The sequence below is a fragment of the Pogoniulus pusillus genome, chromosome 2 (assembly GCF_015220805.1).
Source record: "Pogoniulus pusillus isolate bPogPus1 chromosome 2, bPogPus1.pri, whole genome shotgun sequence".
NCBI lineage: Eukaryota > Metazoa > Chordata > Aves > Piciformes > Lybiidae > Pogoniulus > Pogoniulus pusillus.
The window spans coordinates 10,060,779-10,074,297 of record NC_087265.1 but is presented as its reverse complement, the minus strand read 5'-3'; the positions used below and the strand labels follow the sequence as shown (position 1 = coordinate 10,074,297).

The 13,519-nt window shown below is 40.2% G+C and overlaps 1 protein-coding gene across 1 annotated transcript in view; it reads right to left on the bottom strand.

Moving 5' to 3' along the window:
• NCKAP5 (NCK associated protein 5) overlaps window positions 1-13,519 on the bottom strand; it is a 436,389-nt gene that overhangs the window by 39,030 nt on the left and 383,840 nt on the right. The window lies entirely within an intron of this gene.

Genomic DNA, 13,519 nt, shown 5'->3' with positions numbered 1-13,519 from the left:
AGTGTGAAAATAATTAACACAGGCTCATCCTAGAAAATGATTACATCTGGAATTTTAAAACTATTTTGTTTGAAGGCTCCAAAAGTCTGGCAAGTACCAATGTGAGGGACTGAGTAGTGAAAAGTATTTCTTTCTACATAAACCCACACTCCACAAAAGCTTGGCCTCCCCATACTTCTGCTTTTTTAATCATTTCTCTCACAAGATGTTAATCAAAAATGTACCATTTATTCTTATAAAAAACTAAAATCTAGAGAATTTCCCAGAGATACCTACCTCTCAGAGCATCCTGGGAAGCAACACCCATGCCTTTATTAATTGTGTTATGCACTGGTTTTGCACAGCTCATTATGGGCAAATGTACACTTTCCAATACAATGTCATACAGGGATACCTTATTTACTTGGTTTGGACATAGTATGGTTTCACATACCCCTCCAGCTTGTCCATCCTACTGGAAAGGTGCTCAACTAACCATGGAACAGAGAAAGATGCACACTGCTATTCTAGCAACTGGATGTGACAGCACCACCCTGCTCTGTTATTCTCTACTGATTTCCTGAGATTTCACTTTTGTTTGTGTAATGAGCAAACAGTAGTGAAGGGACTGTGATGGCAAGATCCTTCTGAGAGGTAAAAACACCAAGGAGGGAACTTTAGCACTAATGATTGGAAAATGAGAATAATTTAGGTTAAATGTCTGGAAACATCCCTAGACAGTGAGATCTTCAGTCTGAGGCACACACTCCCTGAGGATGTAAAGAAATTTCCTTGGCTTTGAACAATTTAAGGCTACACTGGGTAAAAGACATACTGCAGTGAACAACTGTACTTTAGAAGGAGGTGCAGAACATGACGCAATATATCTATTTTCTGTGTTCCTGAGTATTGACTTTTTAAAATTATATGCCCATTTCTTATTTAAGTTTGTTGTAGTTAGCAGTCCCCTGCCAATTAATTTTTATGATTTTTGCCTCTGCAGTGTTTCTAATACTCTCAGAAATTCAGAAACATTTCTCCTCTATGGGCTTTGCCTATTTGCTTTTGAAATAAGAACATTAACCTGGTAGTTTTCTCTTAAAATTTTAATCTCAATGGACTTTATTTGATAACAAGTAAGAAACTACTTACAGGTAAATTAAATGTCTATTTGTGTTTCTTGGTTCTTGTGAAAATGAAGGTAATTGTATTTAGTTCTGCTGAATTAAAGGGAGGTATCTTGGCCACTGAAGTCTCTTACTCTAGTTCTGCTTCCCCTAAGAGTATTTTTTGTTTCAGGCTGGAATAGTAAAAAACCTAGGTAAAGTGGGTGAACTGTTCCTCTCAGGGTTAACAGAGTGCAGAAAAGAAAGTTAAAATGCTAGATGTCTGCCTTTGCCTTTTTCTCTACAGATAATCAAGCTTAAACAAGTGTGTTAGATCATTGACAGGCAACGTTTCAACTAATGACTATCACTGACAAGAGTCAGTAAATCAAGGAAAATATTGAATAAGAAAGGACTTCAGTTAGTTGCCTCTTGACCAGAGAAAAGATTTGTGCAACACTGGTTATGCTGGAGAGGCAGAGGTCTTCAGCAGAGACATGGGGTAAAATAGAAGCACTGGAGAAAAGAACATTCTGAAAAGAAACATCTGAAGAGTTTTCTCTCTAATATCTGTAGTGTTAATGATGGAAATGATTTTGCAACCCAGTTCCACAGGGACTCTGAATGATTTTTATAGCATTGTTTCCTTTCTGAGCATCCTCTGACAAACTAAAAAGTCATTCCCTCCTAATCACAAGAATATTAAGTGGACTAAAATGTATACCAAACAGCAAAGCTACAATTTTTGCTCGAGGTGGACTGGAAGAAGAATACTATTTTATCATCCAAGGCCATGTTTCTTAGAAGTGCATAAGGATTTGTCTTACCCACTGTTACCTTATGCATGCCTAGGACTGGAGCATGAAAGCAACAGCATAAAACCAAGAGAGAAAGAAAATACTGTCTCCTGCTGTTCCCAAAATAACTGGGAGAGTGATGGAGGAGCACAGCAGCAGTGTCACATTTAATTATAAGGAAAATAGTTGCAATCGATGATAGTCTTCCTTCATTGAGACTTTATCTGTGATAACAGAGGTACAGGTGAAAACTAGATTTTTAAAACAGCTCACTCATTTTTAATTCTAAACAACCACAAAAGGGCTCTGGGCTTTCAGAGGGTTCAAAGCTCAGCAGCTCCCATTGTGACAATTAAAAAAGATTTTTGAAAAATGCTGTGACTCAGCTATATTGAGCAACCCTCAAAACCCCTAGTCCTAAACTGCAGACTACACCACACTTCTTTTTTCACTGATGGTAGTGTCCCTTCAGAGAGACTTTATCCATGACAATGGAAATACAGGTTTGCAAAACAGCTCACTAATTCTGAGCAACCACAAAAGGGCCTGGCCTTTCAAAGGGTTCAAAGCTCAGCAGCTTCCGCTGTGACACTTAAAGGATTTCTGAAATGAAATATCACAGTATCACAGTATCACTAAGGTTGGAAGAGACCTCACAGATCATCAAGTCCAACCCTTTACCACAGAGCTCAAGGCCAGACCATGGCACCAAGTGCCACGTCCAACCTTGCCTTGAACAGCCCCAGGGACGGCGACTCCACCACCTCCCCAGGCAGCCCATTCCAGTGTCCAATGACTCTCTCAGTGAAGAACTTTCTCCTCACCTCCAGCCTAAATTTCCCCTGGCGTAGCTTGAGGCTGTGTCCTCTCGTTCTGGTGCTGGCCACCTGAGAGAAGAGAGCAACCTCCTCCTGGCCACAACCACCCCTCAGGTAGTTGTAGACAGCAATAAGGTCACCCCTGAGCTGTGATTCAACTATGTTGAGCAGCCTTCAAGACTCCTAGTCCTAAACCAGAGAGTACACCATGACATTTTTTTATGGATGTTAATTTTTCAGTAATAAAAGTAAGCAACTGATCCCTAAAGCTGTATTATACCAATAAGAAAGTATCTCTTAGAGCCATTTGTATTACTCAAGGAATGAATATACATTATCTTGTGCTGTTTTCAAACTTTTATGAGGTAACTGCAAAATAAAAAAATACATTATATATCTCAGTGACAGCTTTCAAACCCAACCGTTCATGGCCCATCTGATTTCATCAGTTGCACACTGACACTTCAAATGACTGTTATCAGCCAGAGCTGCACAAGACTACATAACAAAAATATGTAAAAGTTAAATCCCTGATGCTGCAACAGTACTGCTCAATAGATGAAAAATGATTCTGCACAACACTGACGTCTGGAAAGAGTTATATGCGAGCTTAATTGCCTTTACTTACAAATGTGTCCTGGCACACCAGCCAAATCTGATTCTGTTGGGGGGGTTTGTTTGTTTGCTTAGTTGTTTTTTTAACTCTCCCCTCACCAGGGAAAAAAGAAGCTCGTGCTATGATACTAGTTCTTACAGTGGACACAGACAGACTCACCATCTGCCTTGTCACAGCACAGTCAGGATAGACTCAAAAGCCTGAAATGCTGAAATAGCCTCTTCCCTCTCTCCCATCATGCCCTACCTTAGGGTAACAATTCTCAAAACTGAAAACAGAAACAAGGAGAAACTCCTTGGAGATCAAGAAATACCTGACTGCATGGGTCTGACAACAGGGTTCTTTAAGAGCTTTGTGGACAATTTGAAGAACACCCTGGATGTTGAGATGATTCTCAGGCACAAAACCAGAGGAATTAATGCTGCATAGGCAGTTTTCTGGAAGCTTGCTGAACTCTCTGTTTCTCACTTATTTTCAGGTTTAGTATTATCACAGGTAAGATAATAAGGCAGTTCATGTCCTACATCAGCTGGACAGCAAGACCTACAACATGGAATCAGCATCCAAATTAGATGGAATAAACACTGTGCACCATCCTGAGGGTACGGACAAGAGAAGAATAGAAGAGGGATATACCTTCATGTGGGTAGGTACCAGGAATTCTAAGAATGAGATCACCACTGAGGAAAATTACAATAGAAGTAAACATAACCCACTGACAAGAACTGACCATTCATTGAAGTCTTTTAGGACATTCTCCTGACCGTATGTAATTTAAAAGTGCATCTTAAATACCAGCACCAGATCATTAAACCCAACTATTTTCCAAATCATTGAATCACAGAATCAGTCAGGGTTGGAAGGGACCACAAGGATCATCTAGTTCCAACACCCCCTGCCATGGGCAGGGACACTCTACCCTAGAGCAGGCTGGCCAGAGCCTCATCCAGCCTGGCCTTAAACACCTCCAGAGATGGGACCACAACCACCTCCCTGGGCAACCCATTCCAGTTTCTCACCATTCTCATGGCGAGCAACTTCCTCCTCACATCCAGTCTGAATCTCCCCACCTCCAGCTGTGCTCCATTCCCCCTAGTCCTGTCACTCCATGAGGGCCTAAATAGTCCCTCCCCAGCTTTTTTGTAGGCCCCCTTCACATACTGGAAGGCCACAATAAGGTCACTTTGGAGCCTCCTTTCCTCTGCAACACTTTCTACAAAGATAACACAAACACATCACCTCTAGCTCAGAAACTACCCTTAGTACAAACCATTAGAGAGTGGGAAAGAATCCCCAAGAACTGCTGACTTCACTTTTGTGCTCCTTCAGAGGCACCGGTACTGCACACTCTGAGAGTGAAAGGAGCTCTCAGTCTGAGCTGGTACCATGCTGGTTTATGTTGCTGTATAACACCCTCCTCTGGTCCTCTTTTTATACAATACACGTGAAAGGAAAATCAATTTGGGTGAAAAAAAGAAAAGAAAACAGAACAGCTACTATGAAGGGAACTGCCTCCAGCACAACACAAGAAATGTGGGTCCAGCTTCCTTCGGGCTAAGTTTTGCACTGATGGCTGCAAAAAGGGTTATTACTCAAAATAAGCAATGGAGTAAAATCTGTCCTACTTTAGATTTGATAGACATTAGTCTTTCTAATGTTGAACTTCTGGAAACCTGTGTTGAGTCCTAGCACATATCCAAGAGATTTCACGACGATCATACAAAAGGAGACATAAGGTGATGATGCATAGCTTTTAAACACAGCTGCTGATACACATTTCTTCAATAATGTGAAAAGATACTTTTAATTAAGTGAGATATTATGCCACAGGTTGTTATAAACAAATCTTGAACTGCCTAACTGGAGAGCAAAGCAAAGAAAAATTCACATTCTAATAAAGATTTTTATCTTGTAACTTAAAGTGAGTTTCACAGATGCTTATTCTATTCACAAATCATATACAGTCTTTCTTTACATAGAGACTGCTACAGTTTTAGGAAGTCTATATATTCACTTATGGGGTTTTTGACCATCTACTTAAAACACTGTGTTTTTTTTTTTTTTTGAATGATGTTTAAATAATCTACAATAATCTTTATGGAAACCACAACATCCACAGAGCAAAGCTAAAATAAGGCATCAATAAACAACCCATTAAGGAGGCACTATGTGAATACATAATGCCACTGAAAATGGCCAGAAAATCTACCCACTTTGAATTAAACATAATAAAATGAGACATTCCTGGATGGTGGCATATATATCGAAGGACTTAGAGATCCTGAGAGGAAATAATTACAGGTCTTATCCTGCTGTAAGTAAAGTTTGGCCAGTCTATTAACTTGTGCCATGTCTAACAGAATTCAGCTGCCTCTCAGTGCTGCTTGAGGGGGGTCAGGTTTTCCAGGAGCAGCTCAGTAACCTCATCCACCTCCCATCAGGTGGAACCCACAGTGTTACTAATGAAACATATTGATGGCTACCTGATGCAGCTACTGTGAACAGACATTATCTCTGCTTCAAATGACTGACAATAGTTTCCATTTGGAGATGGCAAAGTTACAGAAGTGCATGTTACTTAACTTTGATGGACAATCTATCTTAACATTAAAAATAAGCAGCAACAAAGAGGACAACTGTATTTTAGGTCAAAAAGATCACAGGTAGTTCTACTTACACCAGGCTTTCTGTAATGCTAGTAGCACAGGGACATATCTTCTTTTGAAGAAGCATCCCACTCAAGAAAAGTGTGGAATTCTCCTGTGCTCACCACTACAGCTTGAGATCCTCCTCACATAAATTTTCACGTTTTGGCCTAAAAAACTACACATGATTGACACAAATTTTAGCTGAAACCTTTGAGTAACCACCAGAATTTTCCATAGAAAGCAGACATCTTTGGGAAAAAAAAATCAGTAAAAAATAACTATATCAAGAACAGTTTCACTGGGAAATTTCCAGCAAGCTGTTTTCAGAAGTACAGACAATTCTTGAAAGAGGGTTTTGAAGGATATGTAACACAGAATGGACTTTGTTTAAAGAGTACTTAGATACTAAAAATAAAAGGGCACAATTCCCATCAGTAAAAGAATGCACAAATTCTAACAAATTACCTTTCTTTGCATTACAAAGTTCAAGACTTGCTACTAAGCTGACATAGAGAACCAGAGAACATGTTAGCTGTTTTCTTCTGAAACAGAAAGGGAGTGTAATATTTCTAGTACTTTGAAGCATGCCAAGTTATTAATTAAAACATTTTTTCTTTTCCAGAATAGTATTTCAAATTGTAAATAGGTCTCTTAAAAATTGCTTTATCAGTTAATAAACATCTTTAAGCTACATGTGGCATTGGCAGAAAGAACTTAAACTACAGATGGCAAACCAGATCTCTTTATTTGCACATCCTTCTCTTCATCTGCAATGCTAAAGCAACCACAAAAAAAAAAAAAGCAATATATTTCTGCCAAATCAATGTCAATTTAAAATAGATTATTCCTTCTGGGTTTACACCGTAATTTAATCCAATTAGTCAAAGATGAATGCATTACTGTTTTCTAGCTAGACCTGAATTATAACCAGTGTGCAAAACCAAAAAAACCCGAGGGCTACCCTAGGTAAAACTAGAAAAGACAAATTTTCACAGCCTTGATACTCCCACAGGTACTGCACTTGTGAAAGGGAATTATTTCTAATGTATATTAAAGGAAGGTAAATAGGAAGAGAGCTGTGCAGTGTATTTTCAAATGATGGACCTATAAATGAACTTCATTCATGGCTGCTTCAGTGTAGGATTTAATTTGTATTTATTTATAATAATAAGTGGGGGTTGGTCTCTTCTCCCAGGCAAGCAGCAACAGAACAAGGGGACACAGTCTCAAGTTGTGCCAGGGGAGGTCTAGGCTGGATATTAGGAGGAAGTTCTTCACAGGGAGAGTGTTTGCCATCGCAGTGGGCTGCCCAGGGAGGTGGTGGAGGCACCATCCCTGGAGGTTTTCAAGGAAAGACTGGCTGAGGCACTTAGTGCCATGGTCTAGCTGACTGGACAGGGCTGGGTGCTAGATTGGACTGGATGATCTTGGAGTTCTCTTCCAATCTGCTGGATTCTATGATTCTATGAACACACACACAATACAGACTTTACTGACTCACTTGGTGTTCCTTCTATTGCTGCTTCCTAATCAAGCTTTTTTTCCTTTTATTTTCCCCCCAAACTTACCAATTTCAATATGTCATTTGTCCAGTGGTTTGACAGTTGTCTTCACAGTTTTCCATGACCACAATCCCATCTTTCTGTGTTGAAACAGGTAATTGCTGCCTCATTTTAATTCCAATTCCACCTTAAAATACAATTCTACTAGTAAGTTAAAATATTAGTTTTAATACTAATTAGTTTTAATACTAGTTTTTAAGTACTAATAACTGTGCTACTATTTAGCAGTTAGCTGTGGACTTGTTTTTGTGTTGCTGGTTTTTTTTTTCTTTTTGCAGTAAGTGCTCCCCATCCCCCTCCAGACATTTGATCCCTTCCTTGCATGCTTGGAAGGAATGGTGGAAAGCTACTTGGAACAGGGTTGTTACAAACCCCAAAACTTTAAATGAGTTGAGAAAAGAACTTGGGTATTTCTTGGAATTTTCTATCCCATATCTCTCAGCGTCTATTAACTACAAAGGTCTACATGCAGCTTCCATTTGGTAAAGTTCTACAATTGATGACATCTGGGATGACCTCTCTGCATTGCACTGTTACACTTTCTGAAAAACCTCCTCATTGTTCCCAGGGTATTACAAATAGACACAATTTCAGTCCTGCTAGAAAAAGAAATACTGAGACTCGTAATTCATGTGAACAGCAACTTCCATCTCTGTGTAAAAGGTAATTAAGTGCAGTTCAGCCGTATCCTGGGTGTCACTGAGGCTAGGCTAGCTTCAAAACACTTTGGGCAGCTATCCCTCTTCTTTTTTGGCTGTATGTGCTCTCTTGCTTCTACCTCTGCATTTGCCAATCAGCCCTACAGATTTGCAACGATCTTTAAGAAATCCTTGTAGATGAGTAATAGGTGAGAAGAAAGAGAAGTCCTCACATCTGATGCAAGGTGTGAATCCAAGGTAAGCAACAGGCCTGATGCAGTGCAGAAATGTGGCTTATCCAGGCTGTTTCCCTGAGCATAGCCTTCTGTTTCCCTTAGTAGCTTGAAATGTGAAGTTTGGGAGCCAACAATCACAAATTTTCTAAGGAACATCTTACTGGGGATTGCTCATTCAAGGCATGGATGGAAATGTCCCTTCATTTGCTGTTCTCTAACTGAAAAGACATATCCCAGCTTTCAGGACTGGTACCTATAAGCCCAAGAAAAGACAATTTATTATCTACCTAGGTGTTACCTAAGGGCTGCTTCAGCCATGCTTTTTCCATGCAACCACAGGTCTACCTCTTTCTCTCTTTGTATCTCATATCTATCATATTTAATATCTTCATAATAAAATGTAAGAGCTAATCACATTCCTCTATTACACGGTGCTATGAGGATAAACAACCTAGGAGTTTGGCAACCAGAGTATAACAACCTTCAGTCACTTGAATGAATAATTCTTGTGCTGAAATACCTTTTACTCTGGCTGTTTTGAAAACTGTTCAGGAATAAAAGCAAGCTTCAAAATACTTGAAAGAAGCATTAAGGTTGTTTCTTTTGCTAAAATTATTAGAGGTAGGTGGTTTAGCTTTAGTGTGTGAATAACTGTAGTAGACTGCTGTTACAAAAGAGAAGGGGATACATTTAGCATCTCAGATACATGGACTGCACTCAGTGCCCAAGGGAGTATTTGCCACCAGTATTTGGCTGTTCCATTGAGGGTTTCTCTTTGCTGACTAGTATGATGTTTGAAGCATTTAAGGATAATGGGATGGAACCACTGATTTACCTGGTTTCAAGCAACTCTCTTGTAAATAGGAGTTTGGTTTCACTCACATTGAGACAATTTCTTTGACTTTTTGTTCCCAACATATCAGGCTAGTGGTAGTGCTTTAAGCATAAATTCTGTCTCTGGTAAGCACTGACCAGTGTCTAAGTGCATAGGAAGGTCTGGGTTTTCTAAATGCACAGGGGAACATAGTGTATTTTAGCAACACGACTGGCTTTTGTGTATTAGTGCAAAAAAAAAAGGCTGAAATTAAAGCCAAGTGAACATTAAATGAAGCTTTAAATAATTTTACTGCTAGTTCTGCCCTGCCGATGGCTTTACTTAAGGGATACTGTTAATGAACAGTCAGAAATATACATGCACACCTGAAACAGATTTTATTTCTTAATTAATGAAGTGAAAACTCATTAACAGAGTGAGCACAGAGAGTTTTGAGTAACTTTGAGGTGAACTATAATCTTTCCATTTTGGTACTTGAGTTCAGCTCCTCTAAATCCGCTGAATCACAGTGAAACTAACTGCATGGAGGCATAGGTAAGAAACCATCATGATTCAAAGCCAGAAGAATGAACAGTGATTTTTTTTTTCAGGAAGCTTTTTTTTTGGGGAGGGGTGGAGAAAGTATACAACATTCCATGATGTTATGAAAACACCATCAGAATGACTTCCTCGTGAGGAGGAAGTTCTTCACTATGAGAGTGGTGAGAGCCTGGAATGGGTTGCCCGGGGAGGTGGTTAAGGCCCCATCCCTTGATGTGTTTAAGGCCAGGCTAGATGAGGCTGTGGTCAGCCTGATCTAGGGTAGGGTGTCCCTGCCCATGGCAGGGGGGGTTGGAACTAGATGATCCTTGTGGTCCCTTCCAACCCTGACTGATTCTATGTTTCTATGACTATTCTGAAACATCCCACTGGAACTTTGCCTGTTCAGGATAGGAAGTAGAAAAATTGTTCACGGTCAATTCATATTCTTCTCCTGTACTCAACACTGGTCAAGCCATACCTTGAGTACTGTGTCCAGTTCTGGGCCCCTCAATTCAAGAGAGATGTTGAAATACTGAAACGTGTCCAGGGAAGGGTGACAAAGCTGGTGAGGGGCCTGGAACACAAACCCTATGAGAAGAGGCTGAAGGAGCTGGGGGTGTGCAGCCTGGAGAAGAGGAGGCTCAGGGGTGACCTCATTGCTGTCTACAACTACCTGAAGGGACATTGTAGCCAGGTGGGGGTTGGTCTCTTCTCCCAGGCAACCAGCAACAGAACAAGGGGACACAGTCTAAAGTTGTGCTGGGGAAGGCACAGGCTGGCTGTTAGGAGGAAGTTCTTCACAGAGAGAGTGATTGGCACTGGAATGGGCTGCCCAGGGAGGTGGTGGAGTCACCATCCCTGCAGGTGTTCAAGAAAAGACTGGATGGGGCACTTAGTGCCATGGTCTAGTTGATTGGATAGGGCTGGGTGATAGGTTGGACTGGATGACCTTGCAGGACTGGATGACCTTGGAGGTCTCTTCCAACCAGGGTGATTCTATGATTCTATGAATATGTTTTCTTAGTAGCGTCCAAAACTGCCCAAACACTAAGAAATTCTCATATTCATCTAGTATTAAAAACAATGCACTAACTGCATATTATTATTCCTCTACCACAGCAAAAATATTTTTTTAACAGTTTGTTTTTCTACAGTCATCTATGATGGCTAATTGCATAATCAAATGTCAACAGTTCAGGTCTTGGATTGAAGACATGAATCAAAGCTCCTCAAATTCAATTAAAACTGGCAAAGATGACAACGAGAGTGAGAATCTGGAAAGGCATATGCTAATTGAGCTCAAATATAATTGGTAATTCAGGTGAAAATTCATTTAAAGAAAATCCAGTAGAAATCACAGTAGAAAAGGAGAAGCAAGTCTACTTAACACAGATGAAATATATGTTCCAAATAACTCTACACATCCTCATTCAAAATGCTTTTCAATTTGCTCAGTTGTACTTCAGGTATGTGAATTAGAGTTAATAGGAAATGCATGACTGAAGCTCCACACAAACATCCACAGATGGTCCTAGCCAGAAGCAAAAACCATGTAAAGCAAAAGTTTCAAATAGTGATACTAGTACTGTAACAGAGAATAGTAGCATGTTCTGTCCTGTAGTAAGTATGATAATCAGGCACAGCCCTGTTTTAGAATCATAGAATCAACCAGGTTGGAAGAGAGATCAAAGATCATCCAGTCCAACCTAGCACCCAGCCCTAGCCAGTCAACTAGACCATGGCACTAAGTGCCTCATCCAGGCTTTTCTTGAACACCTCCAGGGATGGTGCCTCCACCACCTCCCTGGGCAGCCCATTCCAATGGGAAATCACTCTCTCTGGGAAGAACTTCCTCCTAACAGCCAGCCTATACTTTCCCCAGCACAATTTGAGACTGTGTCCCCTTGTTCTATTGCTGGTTGCCTGGGAGAAGAGGCCACCCCCCACCTGGCAACAATGTCCCTTCAGGTAGTTGTAGACAGCAATGAGGTCACCCCTGAGCCTCCTCTTCTCCAGGCTAAACAACCCCAGCTTCCTCAGCCTGTCCTCATAGGGTTTGAGTGATAAAAATGCATGCAGATGGGGTAGGCTGTAAAGTTGTGTAAATCAACACAGCACCATTAACTTTAGAGTTGAAGAACCTGGCTATCCCATTTAATTGACATTTTAAGCCTGAATGAGACCAGCAGATTCTCAGTATCTTGAATAATAATTAGACTGTATCCTATATATAATGTATGAAGAACCAGACTTCTTCTCATTCTAGTGATAAAATTTGGTATTTCTGGGTGAATAAATGTGACGACCAAGAGGAAATTAACAGCAAATCATTGTGGTTAAAAAGGAAGTGTTGATCCAAAATATTAATTCTCCTTACAGAAGGAAGACAAGCTAGACAGCAGGCTGCAGCAGTGCTGCAGAAGGATTGGCTATTAGACAATTGCTATGTCTACTGTCTTTTAAAGTACGAAGAAATGATTTGTCTTTGCCAGACTGTGAAGAAGGTAAGTTGACATAAATTAGAAGACACTAATAGATGTTAGTTTCTTGTTATTCACATTGGCAAGGTCCTCCATCATCCTCATGGAACATAAGTAATGAGTAGAAAAATACACAGAAAGTTTTACTCTATTATTATAGCCGCCTTCAGACCAGCACTTCAAAATTAATCCCTGCAGAAATACCCAAATGCCAAACAAGCATCAAGAACACAGTAGAGCAGACACTATTCATCCCATTTCTACTGGCCCAAATCTGCATAATGCTCCCACCATTCTGCACAACAGCCTGGTTCAGCTTCTCACCCGTAGGAAAAACACACAATAATAAAATTCCACTGGAAAGATGCAGAGCACCAGAGCAGAAGGAGAGGATATTTAATCATCTTTATGTACCAGTATGACCTGTTTCTGATGAGCAAATGCTGGCATGATAAATACTGAATGCTGCTCCACACAGCCCTGGAAGGCTGCTGGATAACATGAGCACTGCAATACAAAAACATGGGACTGCTAAATTACACAAATGTTGTGTAATGCCTCCCAAAGAAATGGTGCATTGGTCATGGACGGATTTAGAACAATAGCTTTGAAGATAGTCAAAACTCAACTGACAAAGTCCCTGAGATGGAGGACTTCCAACCTATGGGCTTCTAGGGGTATGTTTCTACACACAAAACTCTCAGTTCTTCTTGCAATGCCTACTGATTATTAAGGAACCTTTCCCTTCAGCAATGCTTCATTTCAGCTACTCTGTTTAAAAAAAAAAAAGAGTAATCCACAGGCAAAGGACATTTCAATGGTACTGCAGGATAAGAAAATTAAGATATTGAAGTACAAAAGGGGAAGAACAATGCTTGATAATTGCATTAAAATGTAAATGCCTTGAAGATATTAGGTGAAGGTATGAAATGGCATAAACCTTGAGGAGCTAACAGAGGAATTTAGGTGAGTGGAAGAACAAATGTTAATGGTTTGTACCCAGCTGAGCTCAGTTTTGTCTGTGCACTTTCACACATCTCTCCTGGCTGAAGTACTCTGAGGATAGTGAGTGCCTTAGATAGATAAGGAGGCTGTGGAAGTCTCCACCATATCTTTGAGGCTCCTTACGCCACTAGGTTTTGAAGGTTTTGTACCTTTTTGTTTATTTGATTTGTGGGGTTATTTTATAAAGAGGTTTGGATCCTGATGTTGCTAAAGGTGAGCAGCTTTTTTTAGTATTTATTAATCCATCATTATTTTATCAGTTTGGAACCTACTCTTT